Here is a 22,732-nt window from a genome sequence, read left to right as displayed (position 1 = left end):
TGAAAGCATTCAATCTTAACTTGGGGATTTAATTCAATGAAAAGAGATTCAGTGCATGACAATAACGTGGATTCAGCTTCTTCTTTCTTTAAAATATATTCGTGTTCTAAAAAAGGTGGGCTTACCCAGCAAATTGCACTGAGTTTCTTTTTTTAAAAAAATTAATACGAAATGAAGTTAGAGTTTTGGCAATTATTTCAGTTTCTCGTGCATCTATTAATTATTTTGTTCAAATTAATGGTAAATAAAAGAATTTCTGCAAGTAATTTTAAATGAATGCTTTGTTATTACTTGAACATCAAACACGTATAATATTCACTGCAATAAAATAAAATTTTAATGCTAAATATATTAGTAAAATCTTAAAGCAATATTTCAGACTTCTATAGTGCTAACTATTTGTTAAATGATTCAATATAGGAAGTATCAAACTTATGAAAAGTAAATAATAATTTACTAGAACCATTTTAAAGTATATATGTATACTAGAAAGCCCGGCGGTCATACGAAATGACCTCTGTTCTAGATATTATAAATTGTAATTAAAATTATTTGTGCAAAGGTGTCTGCTAATTTAAACTGAATTACCCAGGGCAGGCGGCGAGGACGCCCCTTTGCTTACTACCCCCACGGGGTTTCCCCCTTGTACTTGCTTAATTGCTTAAAGTAGATTACAATGAAGGAAACCACTGGCGGTACATTTCTTAAGAACCACCACTAGTTTATTCAATAAAGGTGAATTAAATAATGAAATGTTAATTCACGTGTCAAAATTCTCTTTGTACACAACATTTCTTGTGTAGATCTTTCCATCATTTTGAAGCTCGCCTTGCAGAGGACCATCCATTATTTTTTAATTTTGCGTCCGTTCTTTCACGAACTCTTGAACAGGCAATATAATATTGGCCGTGTCCAAATGCAGGCTCAGGAAAAAAATGCCAACACGCTTAAGCGTTTGGCCTTGAGACTTATTGATGGTCTTAGCAACGGCAAGTTTTACAGGAAATTGTCTACGTCTCAATTGAAAGGGCAGCCCTGTGCCGTGGCAACTTCACCCTATTGGCTAGTACAGTTACGCAAGCAACCAATAAACTATCGGCGACAAATAGACACTTAAGCCGCATATATACATGGGGTGAAGTAACATTATCTCCTCCGAAACGGCTGACTCCCGGGCTTAGCGAAGCACACTGTTGAATTCCGCAGGTCCGAGGCGCGCCATTTTGACCATTCACGTCTTCTTGGGACTTTAATTAGGGGATATAGTAATTAAAAACTAATTTTTCCCTACGTTTTCCATTTTCTTTCTTGGGTTTTCCCTATTAAAGGGATTTGGCTACGTGTCAAATTCTTTTTTCTCGAATATCTACGGAACGGCGCCGAATTGAAATTCGAGACACGCATCCTCGGATTCCAAAAAATTCTCCGAATCCATCGATACCGTTCTCATCTTCGTACGACTTTAATCAGCCGAGATATTAATTAAAAACTTTGGAAACGTTAATTTCTGCGCTCATTTTTCCAAGTGGCAACAGTAAACTATCCGCGACACACATTTTAGCCGCTTATTTATATAAAGATGCATGATAAGAGAAGCCTTTATTTTCAAAACTTGATTGCAGGAAATAATTTGCATTATATTCAATGAAAAAGATTCACATAGCTTTAGTATTTGAGTTATAATTCAGCTTAAAATAGCTTGTCTTAGTTAAATAGATAATTTTTTTTTCGGAGCGTTGGTCAATTAATTTCGTGCAAACAAATTCTTTCAACTCGTTGATTCCTATTAAAATTACATAAGAATTTTACGCTGTTGAGCCGATTAAGGTGAAACTTTCTAAGGTTGTCTTCATGAGAGATGCTTTTGTGGAGAATTACCTAAAGTTAATTAAGTCGATTTCATGCTACACACAGAAAAAACCATGAATCAGTCCCTCGTTTTGAATTAAACTTACAAGGAAGGATTTCCAACATTCAACATAATTTGTCTCGCAAAGATATAAATGAATTAAATAATCTAGAAATATATAATAGGAAAAACATTAGCTTCTGATTTTCCGTAGGTAATCGAAACACATTAAATATGAGAGTTTGGTTCCTAATAGCGAATTTTTTCAAAGTCTGAGTTTTAAAATTTCCTTACTTCTTCAAAACAGAGGTTTATTGCCAAATAAAGCTAGATTTGCATATTTTCGTACTCCTATTTACATGGATTTAGCTTCCAGTTTTTAAAGTTATGTGTTTCTAAATGAACAAAAACATAAGACTTTTCCTGAGGTTTTTTCTTTTTAATTTTATTTTCAATAATTTCAATGTTTTATCGATAAACACCTCCTTTGTTTTTCCTCAACACTGCAGTCTACACTTTCTTGAACTTGAAACTGATTCGGGGTGAGGGGAAGAATGCAACTTGCATACTCAAATACATGCTCAAAGCAAAAGATATTAAGTTAAAATTAACTGCTAAGATTAACTTAATATCTTTTGCTTTGAGCATGTATTTGAGTATGCAAATTGCATTCCTATAGATGAAATAAAAAAATAAAGAAGAAAAAGACAAAGATATTAATCATCAAAGGTAAACTTTCAAGATTATCCCGCTCTTTATGAATTTTTTCTTTCGATAAGCTTGAATCAAGAAAATACTCATACGAAGTCTCACTCTGCAAAACATTCAGTCTGCCATTTGAAGTAAATGAAAATCAAACTCTTTATGCTAAAACTCTTTACGAAGAGAATGGAATCACATTTTTTACCAAACTCTTAAATTAAAATATATATATTTAAATACAAGAAGCTATCCTATTTTTGTAAATATTTATATTTTTGTGAGCTGCAAATAACTTTATTTAACTTGAAACTATCAGACTTCACCCATGCGGCTATTAAACCCAAATTCTTGATTTCTGAGAGTTCTATGTGGTAATAGCTGAAATCCTCTCTTTATCAAATGAAAAATATGATTCTGGAAAGGAATCAAATAACACAATTGAAAGTAAATTCACGCACACTTCATCAAATAATAAATAAAAAAAATAAATAAAAAAATAAACACCAAAGTCTCACTCATATAATTAAGACACAATAACACGCCGAACAAATAACAATTTAGAAGTCAAACAACAAAAATCAGCGTTATATTTTCAAAATTTTCACAGGACTAGTTTCGATGGTTTTACCGAACCACCATCCTTAGCTGCAAAACCGCAAATGAACAAGATAGGAAATAATGAGAAAGCCTGGACAAGAATAAGCTAGTGGCGCCCTCTGTTGATGAAACCAGAACTAAAACATAATTTCTTTAAAGGCCGAAGGCAAAGATGGATTGGAATATAGGATCGTTAACTAGAACAGAAAGATTTTTTTTTAATGTGAAAAATCTATCCATCGAAACTAGTCCTGTGAAAATTTTGAAAATAGTTATATTTTTGTTGTTTGACTTCTGAATTCTCACTCATATATCAGGTGTTATGAGGAAGGCACAGTAAAATTCTAGCATAGTATTAAAAAAAAAAAAAAAAAAAAAAAGACAATGCACCTCTCAATGTGTCCAAATTAAACTTAGGCAGCTGAAAAAAGTGCAAGATTTTATTGTAAAAAAAGAGCTTCAAAACTTCGATAGTCAGAAAAAAAAGGCTAGGAGCTTTTTAAGGAAAACTGGCTCCTCTTAACTTTAACTCCTATTTAACTATTAACTAGCACTGAGATAATCCGTTTAATGGCATTTGAACGCACGGCAAACTACCTGAATTCAGCTGCTTTTGCCATTCCGCTAGTAATCTTCCATTTCAGAGCTTGCTAATTGATCTTAGTTCTTTGATTGCGGCTGGTTAACTACTTTGGTTATTTTTTCTGTACCTATTCTATGCTAGATATTCAATTTGAAGTCAGCACATTTATTGCTAAGCAGAAAGGTATATGTATCGAGCTAAAAAAGCTTGAAGCATAAATTCAGAAAGATTTCTGACTTTATTATAGTTTAGCCTAAAATGTTCGTCAGTTTTCGTTACCAGTTCGTTTTAAGTTACTATGTGTTCACAACTAGATTATTCGTCTTTCGTTTTTTACCTCTTCATTTACCATTTTATGTTTTCGCTGCTTGGTGACTTGATGAAATTTCAAAACTGCGTTTTTAAAATTTGGTTAAGTCACTAAATAGCGTTCTATCACTAAATCTTGTTAATGTTTTGCTATTTTTAACTGCCTTTCAGTTAAATATCAGTTACTAATTTTTTTCATTGTTTCAGCTAAATTTGGTATGTATTTCTTATAATTTGTAAAGGAAAACTTTAGAATTCATAAATCAGATCGAAATTTAAAATACAAAATACCTATGCAAAAAAAATGACATGAGTGTTTTAAGTTTCAGTTTTTAAAAAAATGCATGTAGAAATCTAAAAAAAAAAAGTATTTATTTATTTTTCAAAATGTGTATTTCGGAAACGATGGCTTCCGATTTAAAGTTTTAAACTTCGAAAAAATATATGATGCTTCGAAGACAACTGACATGCACTGCATGAGGCTACTTATAGCGAGGATCATCGCGTTCATTGCAAACAGGATTCATCTTCATCCTGTTTGCATCCAAAGATTCTTTGGACCATGTTATACAACCATTACCATGATAAAAATATTTTTAAGACAGTATCTTATATAGTCACGCACAGATAGAGGTTAAAACGAGTATAGGTTATTAGATTGCAAATTATTATACGAGAAATTTTTTCTAAAAACATGTTCTCGCCAAATCGTTTTCTGGGGCCAACCGAAAATATTTTAATATAGTTACGTAAGGCACAATATCGTCCAATGTGTGCCCAAGAAGTTAAAGCAACTTTATGCAACACATGCAACTTTAAAAAAATCAGCGAGTGGTCTCAGACGAGTGTAGCTTAAGGTTTTACGGTTGAGCCGAGAACATACAGTGACTTAAATCCAAATGTAAGATAAATTCGAGCCTGGAGTCTTAGGACTTGTTCATTTCAATTATAGTTAATAGCTAAAAGCATCCATTCAGCAGAGATTCATAATAGTCACTAATAAAATTCAAATCCGCTGGCAATAAATTTGATAATCCATAAGTACCCTTCGTGGTGACCAAAACATTCATTGTCTTACCATTTTGATCAGTGCGTTTTGACACAATCGTATGTACATAGTTTGTAATTACATAGTAAATATACATATAAAATGTATATATTTTCTTTTTTCTACAATACTTCAGAGTCCTAACTATGTGAAAACCATACATTTTCAAACAACATTTCATTCTGAACGGAATTAAATGCTATGCTTTTCACAAACCAAATTGTTCAGAACGGTTAATTTGAATGAAATATTTTCACAAGTTTTCGTTAATTACATTTAAAAAAAATTTTAAGGTAATTTGATTTTATTCGGTTAAGGATTACAATAATTACGATCAATGTTTATTGTATTATTAATATTAAAATTATGCATTATTTCTTTTCTATTTATAGAGCTTCTTCCTCAAATACTTCCTAAAATACAAATATGACTTGATTTTTTTAGCTTCTGAGGCATCTTTTAAATCTAAAAACTAAGTCAATTTATAATTATTGCTCTATTCGGTCCATTTCAAATTAGAGCGCACCTTTTATTTTAATTGTGAAGTACGTTAAATATTGGTGCTCATTTCCATGTACTTAACTTTCTCTGAGTATTTCTGAAAGGGGGAAAAAAATGATTTTTTTTAATATTATTTAAAACTTGTAACTGAGTTAATTATAAAATGTAAGGGAATAATTCTTTTAATTATACTTATCAGTTTTTTTACCCTTAATTTCAACAATACATATTCTAAAATTCTTCTTTATTACTTCATTAAGTATGCATCTCATAGAATTTGCTTTACAATACCTTTTAACAGATTTCTTTCCAGTACTTTCCAGTACAAAATTTTTGCTTAAATAGTTTTATAAACGTATTTAAAAACAGGATTTTAATTTATGTTTACAATTCAATGTTAAAGTTGTTATATATTTAGATAATATTTACAATCATTATAAATTTAGATGCATTTAATAATTATATTTCTTCACACTAACTTTCGCAGGAGTTTATGAATAATTGAATCCTTCATTTCAAATACATTTGTAAATAATTTAATAAATAGTTACGTATTTTGGTAAAGGCAGACACATGTTTTTTGCAAGCATATGCATATATACCCATAGATTTTTTTTTATTATTTTTCATTTCCAGCATGTGCAAATCTTTCATTTCTGTGCATTCACTATACTTTTCGAGTAAAGTAATTTACAATAATTTAGCATATACCCGAAACATTTATCATTTCTGTGCATTCACTATACTTTTCGAGTAAAGTAATTTACAATAATTTAGCATATACCCGAAACTTTTATATAATAATTATGTATAAATATAATTTGATTGAAAATTACATGCATTCTTTTTAAGACCTACTCAAAGGTCAGTTTTTCTTCGAAATTCCTCCACGATGGCATCTCTCCCTTTAGGCAGATAGCCGTTGAATGCATTACTTTATTGAACAAAAAGTTAATCAGATTTATGCGCCTAATTGCAAATAGTTTAACATGCACAATTTTACACTTACATTTAGCCATCAAGTTTCAAACTTTTAGGATACATTCATTATCACAAAAGCACAAGCACGTTTTAGCACGTTTAAACAAAAGCACGTTTTAGGATACATTCATTATCAAATTCAAATCTTCTAGCAAATATATTTTGGCAGAGCACTCAATACCTCTTTTAGCGATTTTACACAGTTTCATAATTCTCTGATATTATAATGAATAATAACTATCCATTTTACATTTAAACATTAACGTATCGTCATCAGATCGCAATCTTGATTGCCTTACTATTTATAATATTGCTTCGTTCGCCGAATTAGTAAATATATCCGTGTTCTGTTCCACACATTTGTGTAAAACTGTACATAATTTTACACAAATGTGTGATTACATTTCAAGGAAAAGTTAACTTATTGACATATCTGTGTGCATATTTATTAATTTTGACGAGGATTGCAGCATTTGGTGGTAGTTTTATTTTTTAATTAAGCCAAATAAGTGAAAAGTGTAAACCCAAACTGATTATTTTTCAATTATATAAAAATAAAATGATGATTTTGAAATAAACAACGATAAAGCCTCTCTTCTAAAAATTTTTAAAAAGTATATATTAAATAATATGTGGATGACAGATAAATTTAATTTATTTAAAACATTTTGGCGTTTAGAACAATAAAATAAAAGTAGCGAATACTCTATCAAGGGTTTCGAAAGACGTATACAATTTTAAAGGTACCGTAAAGTATTTTTCTTTCTTAAAGCATAACATTTTTGCTAAAATTTACATTTTTGTAGTTCAACAGCTTAGAATTTTATATCAAATAAATTCAAATAAATAAAATTCATAATCAAAATCGCTGTTTTCAGTTACTGAAAAATAACCGAGATGTGATTTTTTCGCAAATGTCACTAAACTATACGAATTGCTATTATCTATCACACAATGAGTGTTTCTTTTATGCGGAAGTGTCCCGTTTTTCGATTTGTATAGAACTGTCATGTGTCGAAATACTATCAAAGCGCTCTGAGTGTAAACAAAAAACACCTCATCTAGAGACCAAAGCCTTTCTATTTTCTTTATTGGGTTATCATTTCTAGTGTGCCAAGTATGAAATTTTGAATTCAGATCTCCCGCAATGATCGTGGGATAATTTGTGGATGTTAAAATATTGAGATTCTGTACCTGGAGGGTGATAAACCGCTATGAAGAGGTAGGCCTCATTTGTGATGCTATACACTAACACTGCTGTATGCTCAATATTAGCTAGTAGCAGGGAGGTGGAAAACTGAATGCTTGATGTGATTCCTGATGAAAATAGCGGTGCCGCCACCACTATTGTGCATTCTTTCATTTCTGATGGCGATTGAAAAGAACGGAAATTTGATTTTATCATTGACTCGTAATTTAGTCTCATTAATGAGCATGATATCAATTTGATATTTCTCGAGGAAGTTTTCAATTTCGTGGAGTTGACGTTTTATGCCATTAGCATTAAAGCAAGCAATTTTTCATGAAGCCTGATTTGGCTGCGATCACAGAATTTATATTTTGCGGTGTATTAAAATTCATAGTCAAGACTTGTAAAATATTCAAAGGCTTTCATGCCTACTTCCAATTTTGCTAATAAGTTTTTAGCTTTTTTGAATTCGCTAAACAGTTCCTTCGCTTTTTGCATTTGTGTTTCAATCCAATCAAAGAAAGTAGGAGGGTCTTCAGACTGTTTGGTCCAAGCCAATGCTTTCGCATTAGGATTAGAGCTGGGTAGCGTGGGAAATTCATCGTTATTCAGCTCAAATCCTTTCGCTTTAGCCTCCTTTAATTTTTTGCGATTTTCAATGCTTTTCTGAATATTTTCTGGATGCTGAGAACATCCCTTGTAAGAAGAAACATGCAGTCCACCGCAAAAGGCACAAACTGCAGGTTTTTGGTCTTTTGTTAATTTACAAGTATGCGTTTCGTGATAATCAGCGCATTTTAAACAGCGAGCTTTATAATGACACAGGGGGCATGTCTGACCATAGCGCTGACACTTATGGCACTGCACGGGCCCCGGTCGAGATTTGTAGGTCTCAATACGTACATCAAGTCCTCTCAAAGTTTTAATTTGGTATATCTTTTTACCCAGAACGTTTCTCTTGCATTCAACCACCAACAGTGGAAGCGGAGTCACATTTTTGTTTCCATAGCTGGCGAATTTTTTCAATAGGGATACCTTGATCCTTTATTTTGTTTAAAACTAATTCAATGTTAGTATTTCTGGAGAGTTTCCTAATTAGAGCCTTTATAGGCTTTTCCGAGATAATTTGAAACTTGTGGAATGGTATTCCTCTCTCTTTTAGCATTTTTGTGACTGTTCTGTAGTCGTCCGAATCGAAAACTTTAATTTTGAGGGTATCTCCAGTCATACTACCCTTAACATTTTAATTCCTTTCGCCTCAATTTTCTCTTTGGGCTTGTCCCAGTTTGCGTTGAAATCATCAAGTACTATTGGGGGAATATGCCCTGCTGTCTTTTTCAGTTGAACAAAATCATTTGTACTATCAGTGTCTTGATCCATTTGATCATCTGGGTGGATCTTGGGATTTTCAAACTTGTTCTTTTGCGCTGGGGCTTCGTAATCTGTGTTCGACCGAGTACGCTTATGCGTTAAAATCTCAGTGAAATATAATCTTCCGCATCGGTTTCATTTTTCTTTTTCCGCGATTTAGTGCTTGAAGTTCTAGTGGCTTGCTGTTGCGGTTTATCAAAATTTACAGTTAAACTTTCCATTTTATCATTTGTTAATTGCGTACTTATCTTTAGCAGTGAATTTTCTAGAAATTTTAAGCTAGCAATCGTTTTTTCATCCTTTTCAGTTAAAGCTTTGCGTGCTCTTTTTCTTGTGTTTGCTTAAGTGCGAGTGCATTATCTTTATCATTACCTAATTGACTAATAGTGCTCTCAATTAAATTTAAGTCTTAAGTAGTAGCTGCATTATCCATAACTCTTTAACTCCAAAAACCTAGCCCTAACCTGAGTAAGGTGCCGGCATCCCGAATATCAAGAAATTTCTTACCATACAGCTGAGTCCAAAACCGCCAGGCCTCCTTTCTAAACAGTAAAGTCTCGAGTAGTAAGCCCGTAACTCAAAAGTAGTAAGCGATCTCACCTTGACAAAGCCAAGAGTCCAAAATCCGACTTCGTCCTCCTAAAGCACAACGGTCGAAAGACAAAAAACACGTGCGCGTCCTTTCTTAGCTCCATGAGTGGAGGCTATTAGGTATATTTTATTTCATATTTTTACCGTTAGATGGCAGTCTGCTGTTAATGTCGGGAAATCTTTTTTTTTTTTTTTTTTTTTTTTTTCAAAATCCTTTGAAAAAAATGTAGGCAGCTGAAAGTTTATGATCGATGGCTGTTAGTAGCATTGTAATGCGCCCGTAAATACAAATAAATAAAAGCTAATCTTCTCATTCTATTTCTTGTGCTGCTAATAGTTTTATCTATTTGAGCTAAAATGTATTCTTAATAAATATTTTGTGTCTGTAAATATTTTGTTTGTAAACATTTTGTGTCTTAAGACACAACAAAAAATCCTCCTCTGTGCTTTTAAAGTACTTTGCACTTTAAAAGCACAGAGGTATTGTAAGGTTATTCCAGGGATAAATAGAAGGGCTAGGTCATTCCTTTGTTCGACTCCTCGCCGACGCGAGTCTCATTGAGGGGGGGAACCGGAAGTCATCTGACGTATCTCTGTTGCACCTGCTCTGATTTCGCGCCTTTAAAACTGTAGTTTCATTCAGTTGCGAGATGATTTTCTGGAGATCGCATATCCCAAATTAATTTTAATCATACATATTTGTTTTCTAATAATGCAAATATTTAAAATCATTTGTGTATATATAGTTTTAGTCAGTTTTCCTTTTAAATTCTATATTTAAAATATCCTTTATGTAATATGGCTTCTTGTGCTGTAGCAACGTGCCGTAACACTTATAGAAATACGAAAGGAAGAGATATTGTATTTCATGCTTTCCCCAAGGACAATTTGCTTTTGACGAAAGAATGGATACATAAATGTCGAAGACAGGATTCTATTAATGTGAAAAACGCAAGAATTTGCAGCGAACATTTTCTGTGCAGTGATTATGAAGATGACATGAGAAATCGCTTGCTTGGATTGCCGCAAAAGAAACTGTTGAAATGCAATGCTGTGCCGAAAGTAAATTTATCGTGTGCAGTAAACAAAATAACACCAAGAAATCGGAGACATTTGAAAAAACTAATGCAGAGTGCTTTTGAAAGACTACACGAATTAAGCCCAAAGAAAATTTATTTTGAGGCCGAGAACGAAATTGAAGCTGACAATAATAAATCAAATGTGAATAATTTTGAAATAAAACTCACATGTGACAATGCCCTATGTGACAATATCCCTGAGTGCCCTAAGTGTAAAGATAAACAAGAATGTATTGATAATTTGGAGAACAAAATAATATCCTTAGAAAATTGTAATAAAATATTGAAAAATAGAGAAAAGAAAGATTTTAGAATGTTTGCTCAGCGACAAAGAAGGTAGACGACATCTAGAAAGAAATTTGTATCGGAAATTCAGAAATTAAAATCCCAAACAGCGAAATTTAGGAAAAAACAGAACACATCGGAGAATTTGGAAAAACGTTTAAAGCATATTTTTACAAAGACGCAGATTAACGCATTGCTAGAAAAGAAGGAAAAAATCCGGTGGACTAGTGAAGATATTTCACGTTGCATTGTCTTAAGAGCTCTGTCATCTAAAAGCTACGATTTTTGGAAAGAAAAAATGGGAATTCCTTTACCTAGCACTAGCACATTAAAGAGATGGTGCGCTAAATTTTCATGTACTCCAGGAATTCAGAGTGATGTTCTTGCTGTAATGAAGGAAAGATGCCAATATTTGAATTCTGTAGAAAAAATATGCGTTCTCAATTTCGACGAAATGCACATAGATTCTAAACTCTGCTATGAATCTAAACTGGACCAAAATCGGTCCTTTTCAAAAAGTGCAGTTTGTTTTAATCAGAGGTCTCATTCCGCAGTGGAAACAACCAATATTTTTTGATTTTAACACTCCAATGAAGAAAGAACTTCTTTTTTCACTCATAAGACATATTCAATCATCTAGAGTAGAAGTGAAAGCAATAGTGTCTGATTTAGGAGGATCTACTACTTTGTGGAAAGAGTTACAGATTTCGATTAATAGTTCTCATTTTCCAAATCCAGTATTCCAAACGAAAAAAATATGGGTTTTTGCAGATTTAGCGCACTGCCTCAAATTACTGAGTGTTGGTGTATTTAATTATAACAAAGCACACTAGGGCTATCTGCCTAAGGGGAGGGATGCCTTCGTGGAGGACTTTCTAAGGGAAACTGGCTCGTATACACGTTACACATGGGGAAAACCACGAAAACGCCCATGCAGCCAGCCCGTTCGCGGGATTCGAACCTCGGACCGAACTACCAGTGTTCAGGGACTTTACCGCTCGGCCTGTGGTGGGCTCAAATTACTGAGAAACCACTTTTTAGATAAAGGATTTGTTTTAGAAGATGGAACTGTTTTAAATGTTGATATTATTAAAGAGAATTAAATTGTGTCACAAACTAAAACCAAATTATTTAATGGTCAAGGGAAACGAGAGACAAAAAGTAAGTATATATAATATGTTTTGATTTGAAATATTTCTAGATTGCATTTTAAAAGTTAATAGCGTAAAGCATATTTCAAATGAGAACTAATTCTGTTAAGTTATTGTTACAGTTATTTTTATTGTATCCTTTGTTATTATTGATTCGATTTTGTGCTAGCTTAGCATTCTAGATAAAATATATATAAAGTATAATATTAAAGTAATTGGCATAAGAAGACCTGCCCCCTTAACCCCCATTTTTGAAAAATTAAATAATTATTTTAGGTACTGTGAGTAAAGTTGTTTTGTCTAAATAAAGATAACAATCTTACATGTATTTATTTAAATGAAATATTGATGTAAGCCTAAGTTACAAAATTATTTTTTTAAAAAATATATGTTTTTATAATGAATCGGGAGAAAAATATGCGAATGTAAAATTTACAGTTAGGCTGAAACTCAAACTTAGATTAGCAGAAATTTTGCCATATATAACCATACACGTTTAAAACTATGCCAATTTAAGGTTTTTTTTTTTTTTTTTTTTTTTTTTTTTTTTTTTTTTTTTTTTATTATTATTATTATTATTATTAATTTTAAATAGCTGTTATTATAGCTATCTTAGCAGTAGTACAGTTCTCTTAGTTAACATGCAGGTAAAGAAATGATTAGAAACAAACAGGCATTTAAAGAAAAAAAAAAATCCCTGCAAATAAAAAAAGGAACTTTATGCTAAGAGTAGCGCATTTTATCTATTATTTTAAAATTGAGTAAGTACTATTAAATTTTGTAATGTTCAGTGTAAAATGCATACTGCAATAACATTGTCTCTTCCAAATTATAGCTATCTTTCACACACAGCTCATTTTAAACGCTGATTCTTCAAATTTAAAACGCTAATTTCTGTGTTGTCAATTGCATCTCCGCGCTCAGTGGCATCATTGTTACGTCATCACTCCTCACTGCCTGTTTCATGGAGGTAAGAAAGGGAGGAGGGGCCATTCCGCGCTAGAAGTGAAGCACTGCTTTGAAGCTTGGGTCACCAGACGGGGTGTTGTTTGTTTACATTCAGAAGCTCGCTTGACAAGATTCTGATAGTATTTCGGCACACGACACTTCCATAGAAATCGAAAAAGGGACACTCTCGCATGAAAGAAACATTCATAGTGTAATGGATAATAGCAATTTGTATAGTTTACTGAAATTTACGCAAAAATCACATCTTGGTTATTTTTCGATAACTAACAACAGCGATTTTGATTATGAATTCGTTTTATAAAATTCTAAGCTGTTGCACAACAAAAATATAGATTTTAAGAAAATTGCTAAAAGAGATCTGCCAAAATTTATTTTCTAGAAGATTTGAAAAGTTTGAAACTTGATGGCTAAATGTAAATATAAAATTATGTATGTTCAAATATTTGTAATTAGGCACATAGGTCAGATTAAGTTTTTATTAAATAGAGTAACGCATGCAAGGGCTATCTGCCTAAAGAGAGAGATGCCATAGTGGAGGAATTTTGAAGAAAAACTGACCTTTGAGTGGGTATTAAAAATAATACTTATAATTTTCATTCAAATTATATTCATATATATTTTTTATGTAAAACTTTCGGGTGTATGCTAAATTAGTGTAAATTACTTTACACGAAAAATATAGTGAATGCACAGAAATTAAAGATTTGCACATGCCGGAAATGATAAATAGGAAATATATGTATGGGTATTTATGCATGTGCTTGCAAAAAGCATGTATCTGCCTTTGACAAAATACTTAAATATTCATTAAATTATTTATAAATATATTTGAAATGAAGAATTTATTCACTTATAAACAACTGTGAAAGTACTGTGAAGAAATCTAATGATTAAATGTATCTAATTTATAATGATTATAAATGTTATATAAATATATAATAACCTTAATATTGAATTGTAAACATAAATTGAAATCCTGTTGACAAATACGTTATAAAACTATTTAAGCAAGAATTGTTCGTATTGGAAAGCAATCTGTTAAAAGGTATTGTAAAGCAAATGCTATGAGATGCGCACTTAAGAACGTAATAAAGATTTTTGGAATATGTATTGTTGAAATGAAGGGTAAAAAAAAAAAAAATCTGATAAGTATAATTAAAAGAATTATTCCCTTTACATTTTATAATAACTCAGTTACAAGTTTTAAATAATACTTAAAAAAAAACTTATTTTATTCCCTTTCAGAAATGTTCAGAGAAAGTCAAATACTATTTAATTCCTAATAATTCTCTAATTTAAAATGAACCGAATAGAGCATTAATTATAAATTGACTTACATTTTTCGATTTAAAAGAAGCCAAAAAATCATGTCATATTTAAGAAAGTATTTTAGGAAGAAGCTCTATAAATAGAAAAGAAATAATGCATAATTTTAATATTAATAATACAATAAACTTTGATCTTAATTTTTGTACCTTAACCGAATAAAACCGAATTACCTTAATTTTTTTCTAATGTAATTAACGAAAACTTGTAAAAATATTTCATTCAAATTAAACCATTCTGAGAAAACTGTCCTGTGAAAAGTATAGCATTTAATTCCGTTCAGAATGAACTGTTGTTTAAAAATATGTTGTTTTCACATACTTAGGACTCTGAAGTGTTGTAGAAAAAGAAAATATATACATTTATATGTATATTTGCGACGTAATTACAAAATATTTACACCCGAACGCGTCAAATCCCATAGAACTCAATGGTAAATGACCCAATGTTTTGGTCACCACGTAGGGATTGCCGGTGCTTCAGAGCAGGGTACGAAGAAACTTGTTTAGGGCGACTCCTTCTTACTTCCTACCTCCATGGCCTGTTTCAGGGGGAAACGCTCTATGAGCTAGCCCTTCTCTTCAGTCCTGGGTTTATTCGTTATTTTTCGAGGAGTAAACATACACAGTACTATTAGGGAGCACTGTGTATGTTTGATACCGCCTAGACGAGATAATGGTTAGTGATGCTGACTGCCGTATCGAGGGACCCGAGTTCGAATCTCGAAGAAGGTATGGATGTTGATATAATGTCTGTGCGGTAAGGAAGCACTCAAAATGCACGACGAGCCGAATATTCCTGCTACAAGGGGGCACTTGAAATACATGACAACCTGAAATCCTCTAGAAAGTTTGACAGAGGATCCCGACCGGGCTGGAAAATTGTCAGTTATCAAAGATACACAAATGTTTTCACCTCCGTCAATCACCCTATTTTCTAATTCTTAATAAGTCGTGTTGACGATGTGGCGCGCTCACATGTTCGTATCTTCTTGACAACTTCGGTCGAATTGGGAAATGTTTCTGTCTTCTGTTACACATATTTATGTAAAATTGTACATAATTTTACACAGATGTGTGGTTACAAATGAAGGAAAGGTTAACTTATTAGCATATCTGTCTATATATTTATTAATTTTTACAAGGATTATAGGAATTTGGTGGTAATTTCATTTTTAGTTAACTCAATGTGATTATTTTTCAGTTATATAAAAATAAAATGATGTGTTTAAAATGAGTAATTATTAAGCCTCTCCTCTAAAAATTTTTAAAAAGTTCGTGTTACAATATTACATGGAGGGGGGAATGTATTTTATTTAAAACATTTTTATATTTGGAACATAAAATAAAAACAGCGAATACTTTATCAAGGGCATCGAAAGAAATATACAAATTTTCACGCTTACACCAATTAGTTACAAGGAAACGGAGCTTTAAAATGTGTTATAATTTTGCCATATTTTGACATTAAAGGTATTTTTCATTTCTTACGAATAACATAAATATTTTGCTAAAGTCTATATTTTTATAGTCCAGTAGCTTAGAATTTTATAAAACAAATTCATAATTAAAATCGCTACTGCAATTTATCGAAAAATAACCAAGATATAATTTTTTCGTAAGTGCCACTAAACTGTACAAATTGCTATTTCCCATCTAACAATGAATGTTTCTTTTATGCGGAAGTGTAACCGATTTTCGAGTTTTGTAGAATTGTTGTGTGTAGAAATACTGCCAAAGAGCTGTAAAGGATGCTCTGTACGGAAACAAAAAACATCCCCTCTGGAGACCAAAGTTGCGAAGCCCTGCGTCAGTCGTAGTACAGGTTTGGCGCCACCTTTTATTCTTACTTCCATGGTATGCCTTCCCTTTTTCCAATTATTTGCTTGTCAGGCCATAAAACTCGGACTCGCGATTTCAAAATTTAAATGTGTATGCGGCGTGCAGCTCTGACTCCTGTATCCAGATGCCTTTTTCGGGGGACAAATCATCAAATTCAGCCAAACTGCTTAGTAAAACTGTCGCTTTTAATTTTTGACCCTTGTTGTGACCTGTCTCAAAAACTGCTCTTGAGAATTTTCTCCATTTTTTGGAAAATTTATTTTCTTTCAAGTTTTATTTTTGTTCTTAAACTGCAGAAATTTTCAAATTACATATAATGGCAAAAGGTTCTGAATAAAACTTTTGATGATCCGGACTGCAGCCAACGGGCTGTATATTGAACAAACATACTTTAGAATTAGAAATATAGTAATATGAGTATACAGATAATAAAACTTTTTGCAATATAAAAAGTATCTAATCTTACATATATAATTTTCTGATTGGAGCAATTGAACATGGTAAAGCTAGAATGTTTAATATTGTTGCGTTTTTCTTTTCTGACGCCAGTTGTTACGTTATATCCTTCCTTCACGTTCGTAAAGGAGTTCGTGGGGATTTGGAGTGAATAACGACGGTACTGCTTCATGAAGTATCGAAACACACTTTATTTAGCCAGTACTAATCAGGACAGCTCCAAAATCACGTTACGGTCGTGGAAGAACTACTATAAACACGCTGACACAATCAGCGACACAGCCTTCAGGTTATCAGGCTGTAGCGGTGGGGACAGCTTCACCGTAACGCACCAGAGTACAGCTCCCGACTCTGCTCGGTCTTTCTCGGAACTCCACGTACTCTGGAGACTCTTAACGCTACAACTCGCGATGCACTCGACGACAGACAGAGCACGGCTCCCGACTCTTCGGTTCAGTCGTTGCCGGAGCTCAACACGCTCTCTCGACGATGCACTAACCGCGATACACTAAGAGACTTTTCAATGCACTCGACTATCTACTCGGCACTAGACTTCGAGACACTCGCTCAATGACTGACTATCAGCTCACTAGACGAGGCATACACACTCGATACTAACTATCTCAATTGACGAGGCACTCTAACTCGCCCTCTCGACGAGGCACACTCTCGATACTAACTGATTGCGGACCAGCAGCGTTTATATAGCTTTCGGCTTGTGTTCGGGAACATTCTGGGCTAAACCGGTAAGAATTCGTTCCAGAAGGTTCTCCATCAGTCCATGGCATATCGCCAATTTTGTCGCCAAATGGGCGATTTTCCGCCAAATGTGGCAACCCTGCCTTCCCTTGCCATTTTATGGCAACCCTAAAACTGCTTTGCGGGGAAGCCATCTCACCGCGCCTTGACCTTTCGTAACAATATGTGTTATAAGCACGTGAAAGGAATTAAAATGTTGTTCATTTATTTACAGATTCTTGCTTTTCGCACTTAAGCCACTTAAGCACGGTCTTACTTCCCAATACTTCTGGGTAGAATAATTTATATTCTGCTTAGAATTAATAAGTTCAGAGCACGTGTTTGAATGCTCTTCGTTCACGGGATATACAGAGTCAATTGAGAACGCACTTGAAAATTCCTGTGTCTAATGTAAAAATGGATGAGTATTAAGGTAATCATGTCCAATCAAAAGGCGGAATGATGCCATAGTCCTAGTATGAAGAGAATCTGAGGTATTTTTCGCTTTGTCCAGGACACACTGCTAACACTTACTATTAGAAAACTGAAAGTTCCTTAAATTTCTGACCTTTCTAGAGAGCGATTCCTTTCTTTGCGAGAAAATCTGCCCTCTCATTTACATCTATTGCACAATGGCCCGCCATCCACTGCAATGCTATTAACTCACGGATGCATGAAGAATATTTTATCACTTTAATATTTAAAATGCATAACCATATTAATTCAGGCTTTATAACTGGTTGACCGTAAGTTAAGGCATCAAGGAAAATAAACTCTGCAAAAATGTTCTTTTTCCAGCTTTACTAGGATTAATTGCAAATGATAAGCTGAACTCCCTTCTACAAAAGAGGTTCCACAGTTAGCAGAGCCCCCCAAACGGAATAATGGTTAGGATTCTGAGTGCCGTATCGAAAGCCCCAGGTTCCAATCCCGGAGAAAGTACATATAACCATAAGTGTTTAGTGTCTGTGTCATTAATATTTAGTGCTTTATTTTATGTAAAATGGGGGGTTTTCCCCCTCTCTAGATTAAAAAAGCAATATTAATACTAACAATGAATATCTTGAAGTTTGTTTCATCTTTTTATTTAATGAACACTTTTAACGCTTTACTGTTTAAAAAAGAGATAGGAGAATTACTTAAATGACAAAATAACGCTACTTTTTCCTCGGCATTCTGCAGGGCAGCAGCAGAAAGAACATAATTGGTAAAGAGAGCTGAAAATGAAAGCCTCCGCTTTTACACTGTTCGTTACGTATTTTTACAACAATATAAAATTTGAATTACCTATATATCTTTTTACTCAAACAAAAAATTATACATGTTCTCGATTTATAGAAGAATTTTAATTTATCAAAATAAGATGTAATTTTTTTTCTTGCCAAGTTTTTTTTTTAATGAAAATATTATTGCGCCTTCCGTGGATATTTGTACCAGAGCGCACTTAAGGAGCCAAAGAGCCGCACTTTGCCGACCACTGTTCTAATCTATTACTGTTTTGTCGGCCATATCCAGCTGTTCCCCCCCCCTCTTTGTTATATGCTAACTTACAAACGTGTATTAACTCTTTCGACCAACTGTAACGAATTCGGTCACAAATATGATTCTACAGCCTTTTTTTTAGTTTTATGCAGGCCTTTTTTTTTTTTTTTTTTTTTTTTTTTTCATAATTCTGCACAGAACCCCCCTTTTTTTTTCTTTACAAAATGCAAGGGTAAAGTATAGCAATAATTAATTTATGTACTTGTTCATAAAAACAAAAGGTGGCTAACCGAAAATCAATCGGGGTATATCAGACGAAAGCGTTGATAAGTGCGTTGTGACTTCACGCTATGGAGGTAGGAGATTTCTTACCTCCATGCTACACGCTTATCCATAACTAGCACTAAATCGCTCTGTTTGGCGACAGTTTGACGGTCGTGTGGATAATACATAAATACCATCAATACTCTCTACGGAAATTTCAAAAGCGAAACGAAAATTAAATGATACAACAATAGTGATAGCAAGAAATGATTTAGTGTTTTTAAGTTCTTTTAATAACAGTATTTCATTAAATCGAAAGTAATCCGGCATATATACACATCTTAAAAGCATTCGTTGAAAGAAAATTGATCAAGCTGTAAATTAGTCAAATTAGTTAATATTAATTATTAAATCAGACTGATTGATAGCCTTCTGTAAAAGTAAATCTTTTACTCCATATTGATTCCAATCCAAATAAAAAGTAATATAAACAAAAAATGTGTTCTTTTTATTTTGAAGTAAATTCGTTTTGCTTTGAATATTAATTTAGTTTACGTAACCAAAGAAGTTTATTATCTTTACCATCAAAGGAATCTTTAGATCAAGCTGCTGAAAATTACAGATAATTTTTTTTTAATTACAGTATGGGTTATTCCTTTATTCAATTTTTCTTTTTCCTGTGTCCTAGGATTAACCGTGAACGTCGACCCGTGTACTATCTCGGTTAAGCGGAAGTTGATTGTACTTACTTTTTTCCAGAATGTACTCTGTCATCGTAAGCAAGTAAACAATTGACAACAAAATCAATTTGATGATCCATGGTCGGTAGATAAAATTGCATAGTGCTGCCATCTAGTGGCCTCAAGTGTAAACAGTTTTTAAAGCTAACTTAATTTTTGAATTATTCTTATCATCTTTTAAGGGAATCATCAAACAACAACAAACTCCGTTTTTGTTCATTTTTCCGTTGATCATAGCTTTATACCCTTTTCGCATAATTTAAAAACACTTTTTTCTTAGAAATGATCTTAAATCTTTACCACCAAACTGTTGCACCATTCAATTACCCCAAAACAATGCTATTCGCTTTTCTTAGCTCTGAAAACAGCAAGAAATAATGTAAGAGCAACGAATTTACGTTTATTTAATAAAGATTTTTAATGCATTACATGTCGTTTTTCTTTTTCATTACCTTGGTTGGCTTGATACCTGGCATACATTTTCACTCTAACATTACAAAATTCTATATTGCGCTCAGTAAGTATCAAGAAAAATTTCACGTATATCGTAACAGTGAATGTGCAGTGTGCACAAAAATCCAAAGAACAGAAGTTTACAAGAGTACAAATAAAAACATCATACTTTTCTTTTAATATTTTTTTAATTCTTTTCTTAAAATAAATAGATAAATACTATTTTAAAATAAATAACAAAAAAAATTTTAAATAAAAAAATCTGAAAGCTTTTAGCTTTTATGTTACGCTCAAAAAGACTTTTTTTTAACGCTTTGTGTGTTACCTTCAATTATTAAACATCATGTTCTCCGCACTTAAATCACATAAAATTCAATTCAACAGCAATATCACAAAATATTTAAAAACAGCATATGTTCAGAATTTCCGATAGACAGTCTCGCGAGCTGAAGATGATTTCTTTTTTTCCCCGTACGTGTTGCCATTGCTCGCTTTGAAATCGTTAAGTTTGTTAATCAAAAATTCAGTTTTACGAAATATGAAGTAGATAATAAAACTAATTCGAAATTCAATATCCGGGTGTCCATGCGCTCATGTTCTGATGGAAGATTACATTATTCAAAATTCGATGGCTCTAAATACCATCGTTTCTTCACAGTGCTAGAAACATACATACATTCATGCAGATTCTTCATTATTTAATTTCTTTAAATATAATGCAGGGCAATAATATTTGGTGGCAACAATTTAAAAAGGATTCGCCGTTTTTAGTGAAACGTTACAAAATGCCGTTTGAAGACTAATAGCCTTTCTGGGCTACCGCCTCTTTGGACTAATATTTAAATCTTTGTTCTTCAAAAATAGCTTGGAATGCTGTTTGTAAGCGTGATCTGACTTAAAAGAATATTTTAAGCTTGGTTCTTTACCATAGTAGAATTTGAATGAGTAACAAAAACTACAATGGTTCACTTACAAGGTATTCTATTTTATACCTGAAACATTTCTAGATATTTTGCTTTTAATCAAAATTTTTTCATGCTTTGCAATGATGTTTAAAGCTGTAAAAATTTCTAAGGATAGCTTTATCATTTTTTCTTAAGCTTCAAAGAACTAATCTTATTTAGGGCCCAAAAGTGCTGAAATTTTTAATTAGTTGGAAATATCTCTCATTCCTTGTTATGTAAATTTCATGAAAATTGTCAGATATTTTAAGAAACCATTGAAAGATCAAACACTGAAAATTACATTTCAAATTTCAAACTTTGTTTTTTTGAGTTATTTGGTTTTTTGCAATTGCTTTGTTTCTTTTCTGCGTTATCTCATCTTATTAACACTATTTAATAAACTGAGATAAACAGTTACCCAAAATTTAAAATTATATGACTTCGAAAATCGATGTTCAGAATTTCGGTTACAAAATGCTTACTTCTCTAGAAGGTAACGAAAGAGAAAAGTAACCAGGAAAACTTTATCAGCATTTAACACTGAACAGAAAAACAAGAAAGTTACAGTTAGTAAAAATTAAGACGTTTATTTAAAAATTATATTAAATTTTCAAAATCTAATTACAACGGATCCTATAGCCACGTCATTTATATTGAAACATTTAATATGTAATGAATTGATTCCTCTTTTGGTGACGTCTTTCAAAAGTGACCAGTAACTCCAAGGTAGAAACCAGTACTTGTACTGAACATCACCTCTCTAAGAGGATCACCTCCACCGAAGACCAAAATAAATTAGAAACCTGGAAAACTGTCTTAGAAAATATTCATTATGTTTTACTTACAGTAGTTACAATTAGGTGTAAAGCTTAAGGAAATTTATAAGCAGCCTAGCGGTTAAGTCGCTGAATACTGGTTAGTTATACTGGGTTCGAATACTAGCGAAACGGTTGGCTGCATAGGCGTTTTCCTGGTTTTTCATATGTGTAAGGTAGACACGAGCCAGTTTTCCTTAGAAAGCCCTCCACGAAAACATCTCTTAGGCAGATAGTCTTCGTGGGCTTCGCCATTATCAAATCAACCAAAGCAAACCGACGAAACTTATTCATCTAAACTCTCTGGGCTGCACACTAAATAAATCGTACTTGGGAGCTTTACGTATTCAAGTAAAACATTTCAGGAAGGAAAATTAACTGAATTTGATACTGGTGATTCAGAATGTTAAATTTTTCATTTATTCCTAAATTCCAAAATTTTTAGCATGAATAATCATGTAATAAAAC

This window comes from Stegodyphus dumicola, chromosome 10, assembly GCF_044657685.1.
Source record: "Stegodyphus dumicola isolate Sdum_Otavi_A_Nest chromosome 10, ASM4465768v1".
Lineage (NCBI taxonomy): Eukaryota > Metazoa > Arthropoda > Arachnida > Araneae > Eresidae > Stegodyphus > Stegodyphus dumicola.
This window is presented reverse-complemented; position numbering follows the sequence as displayed.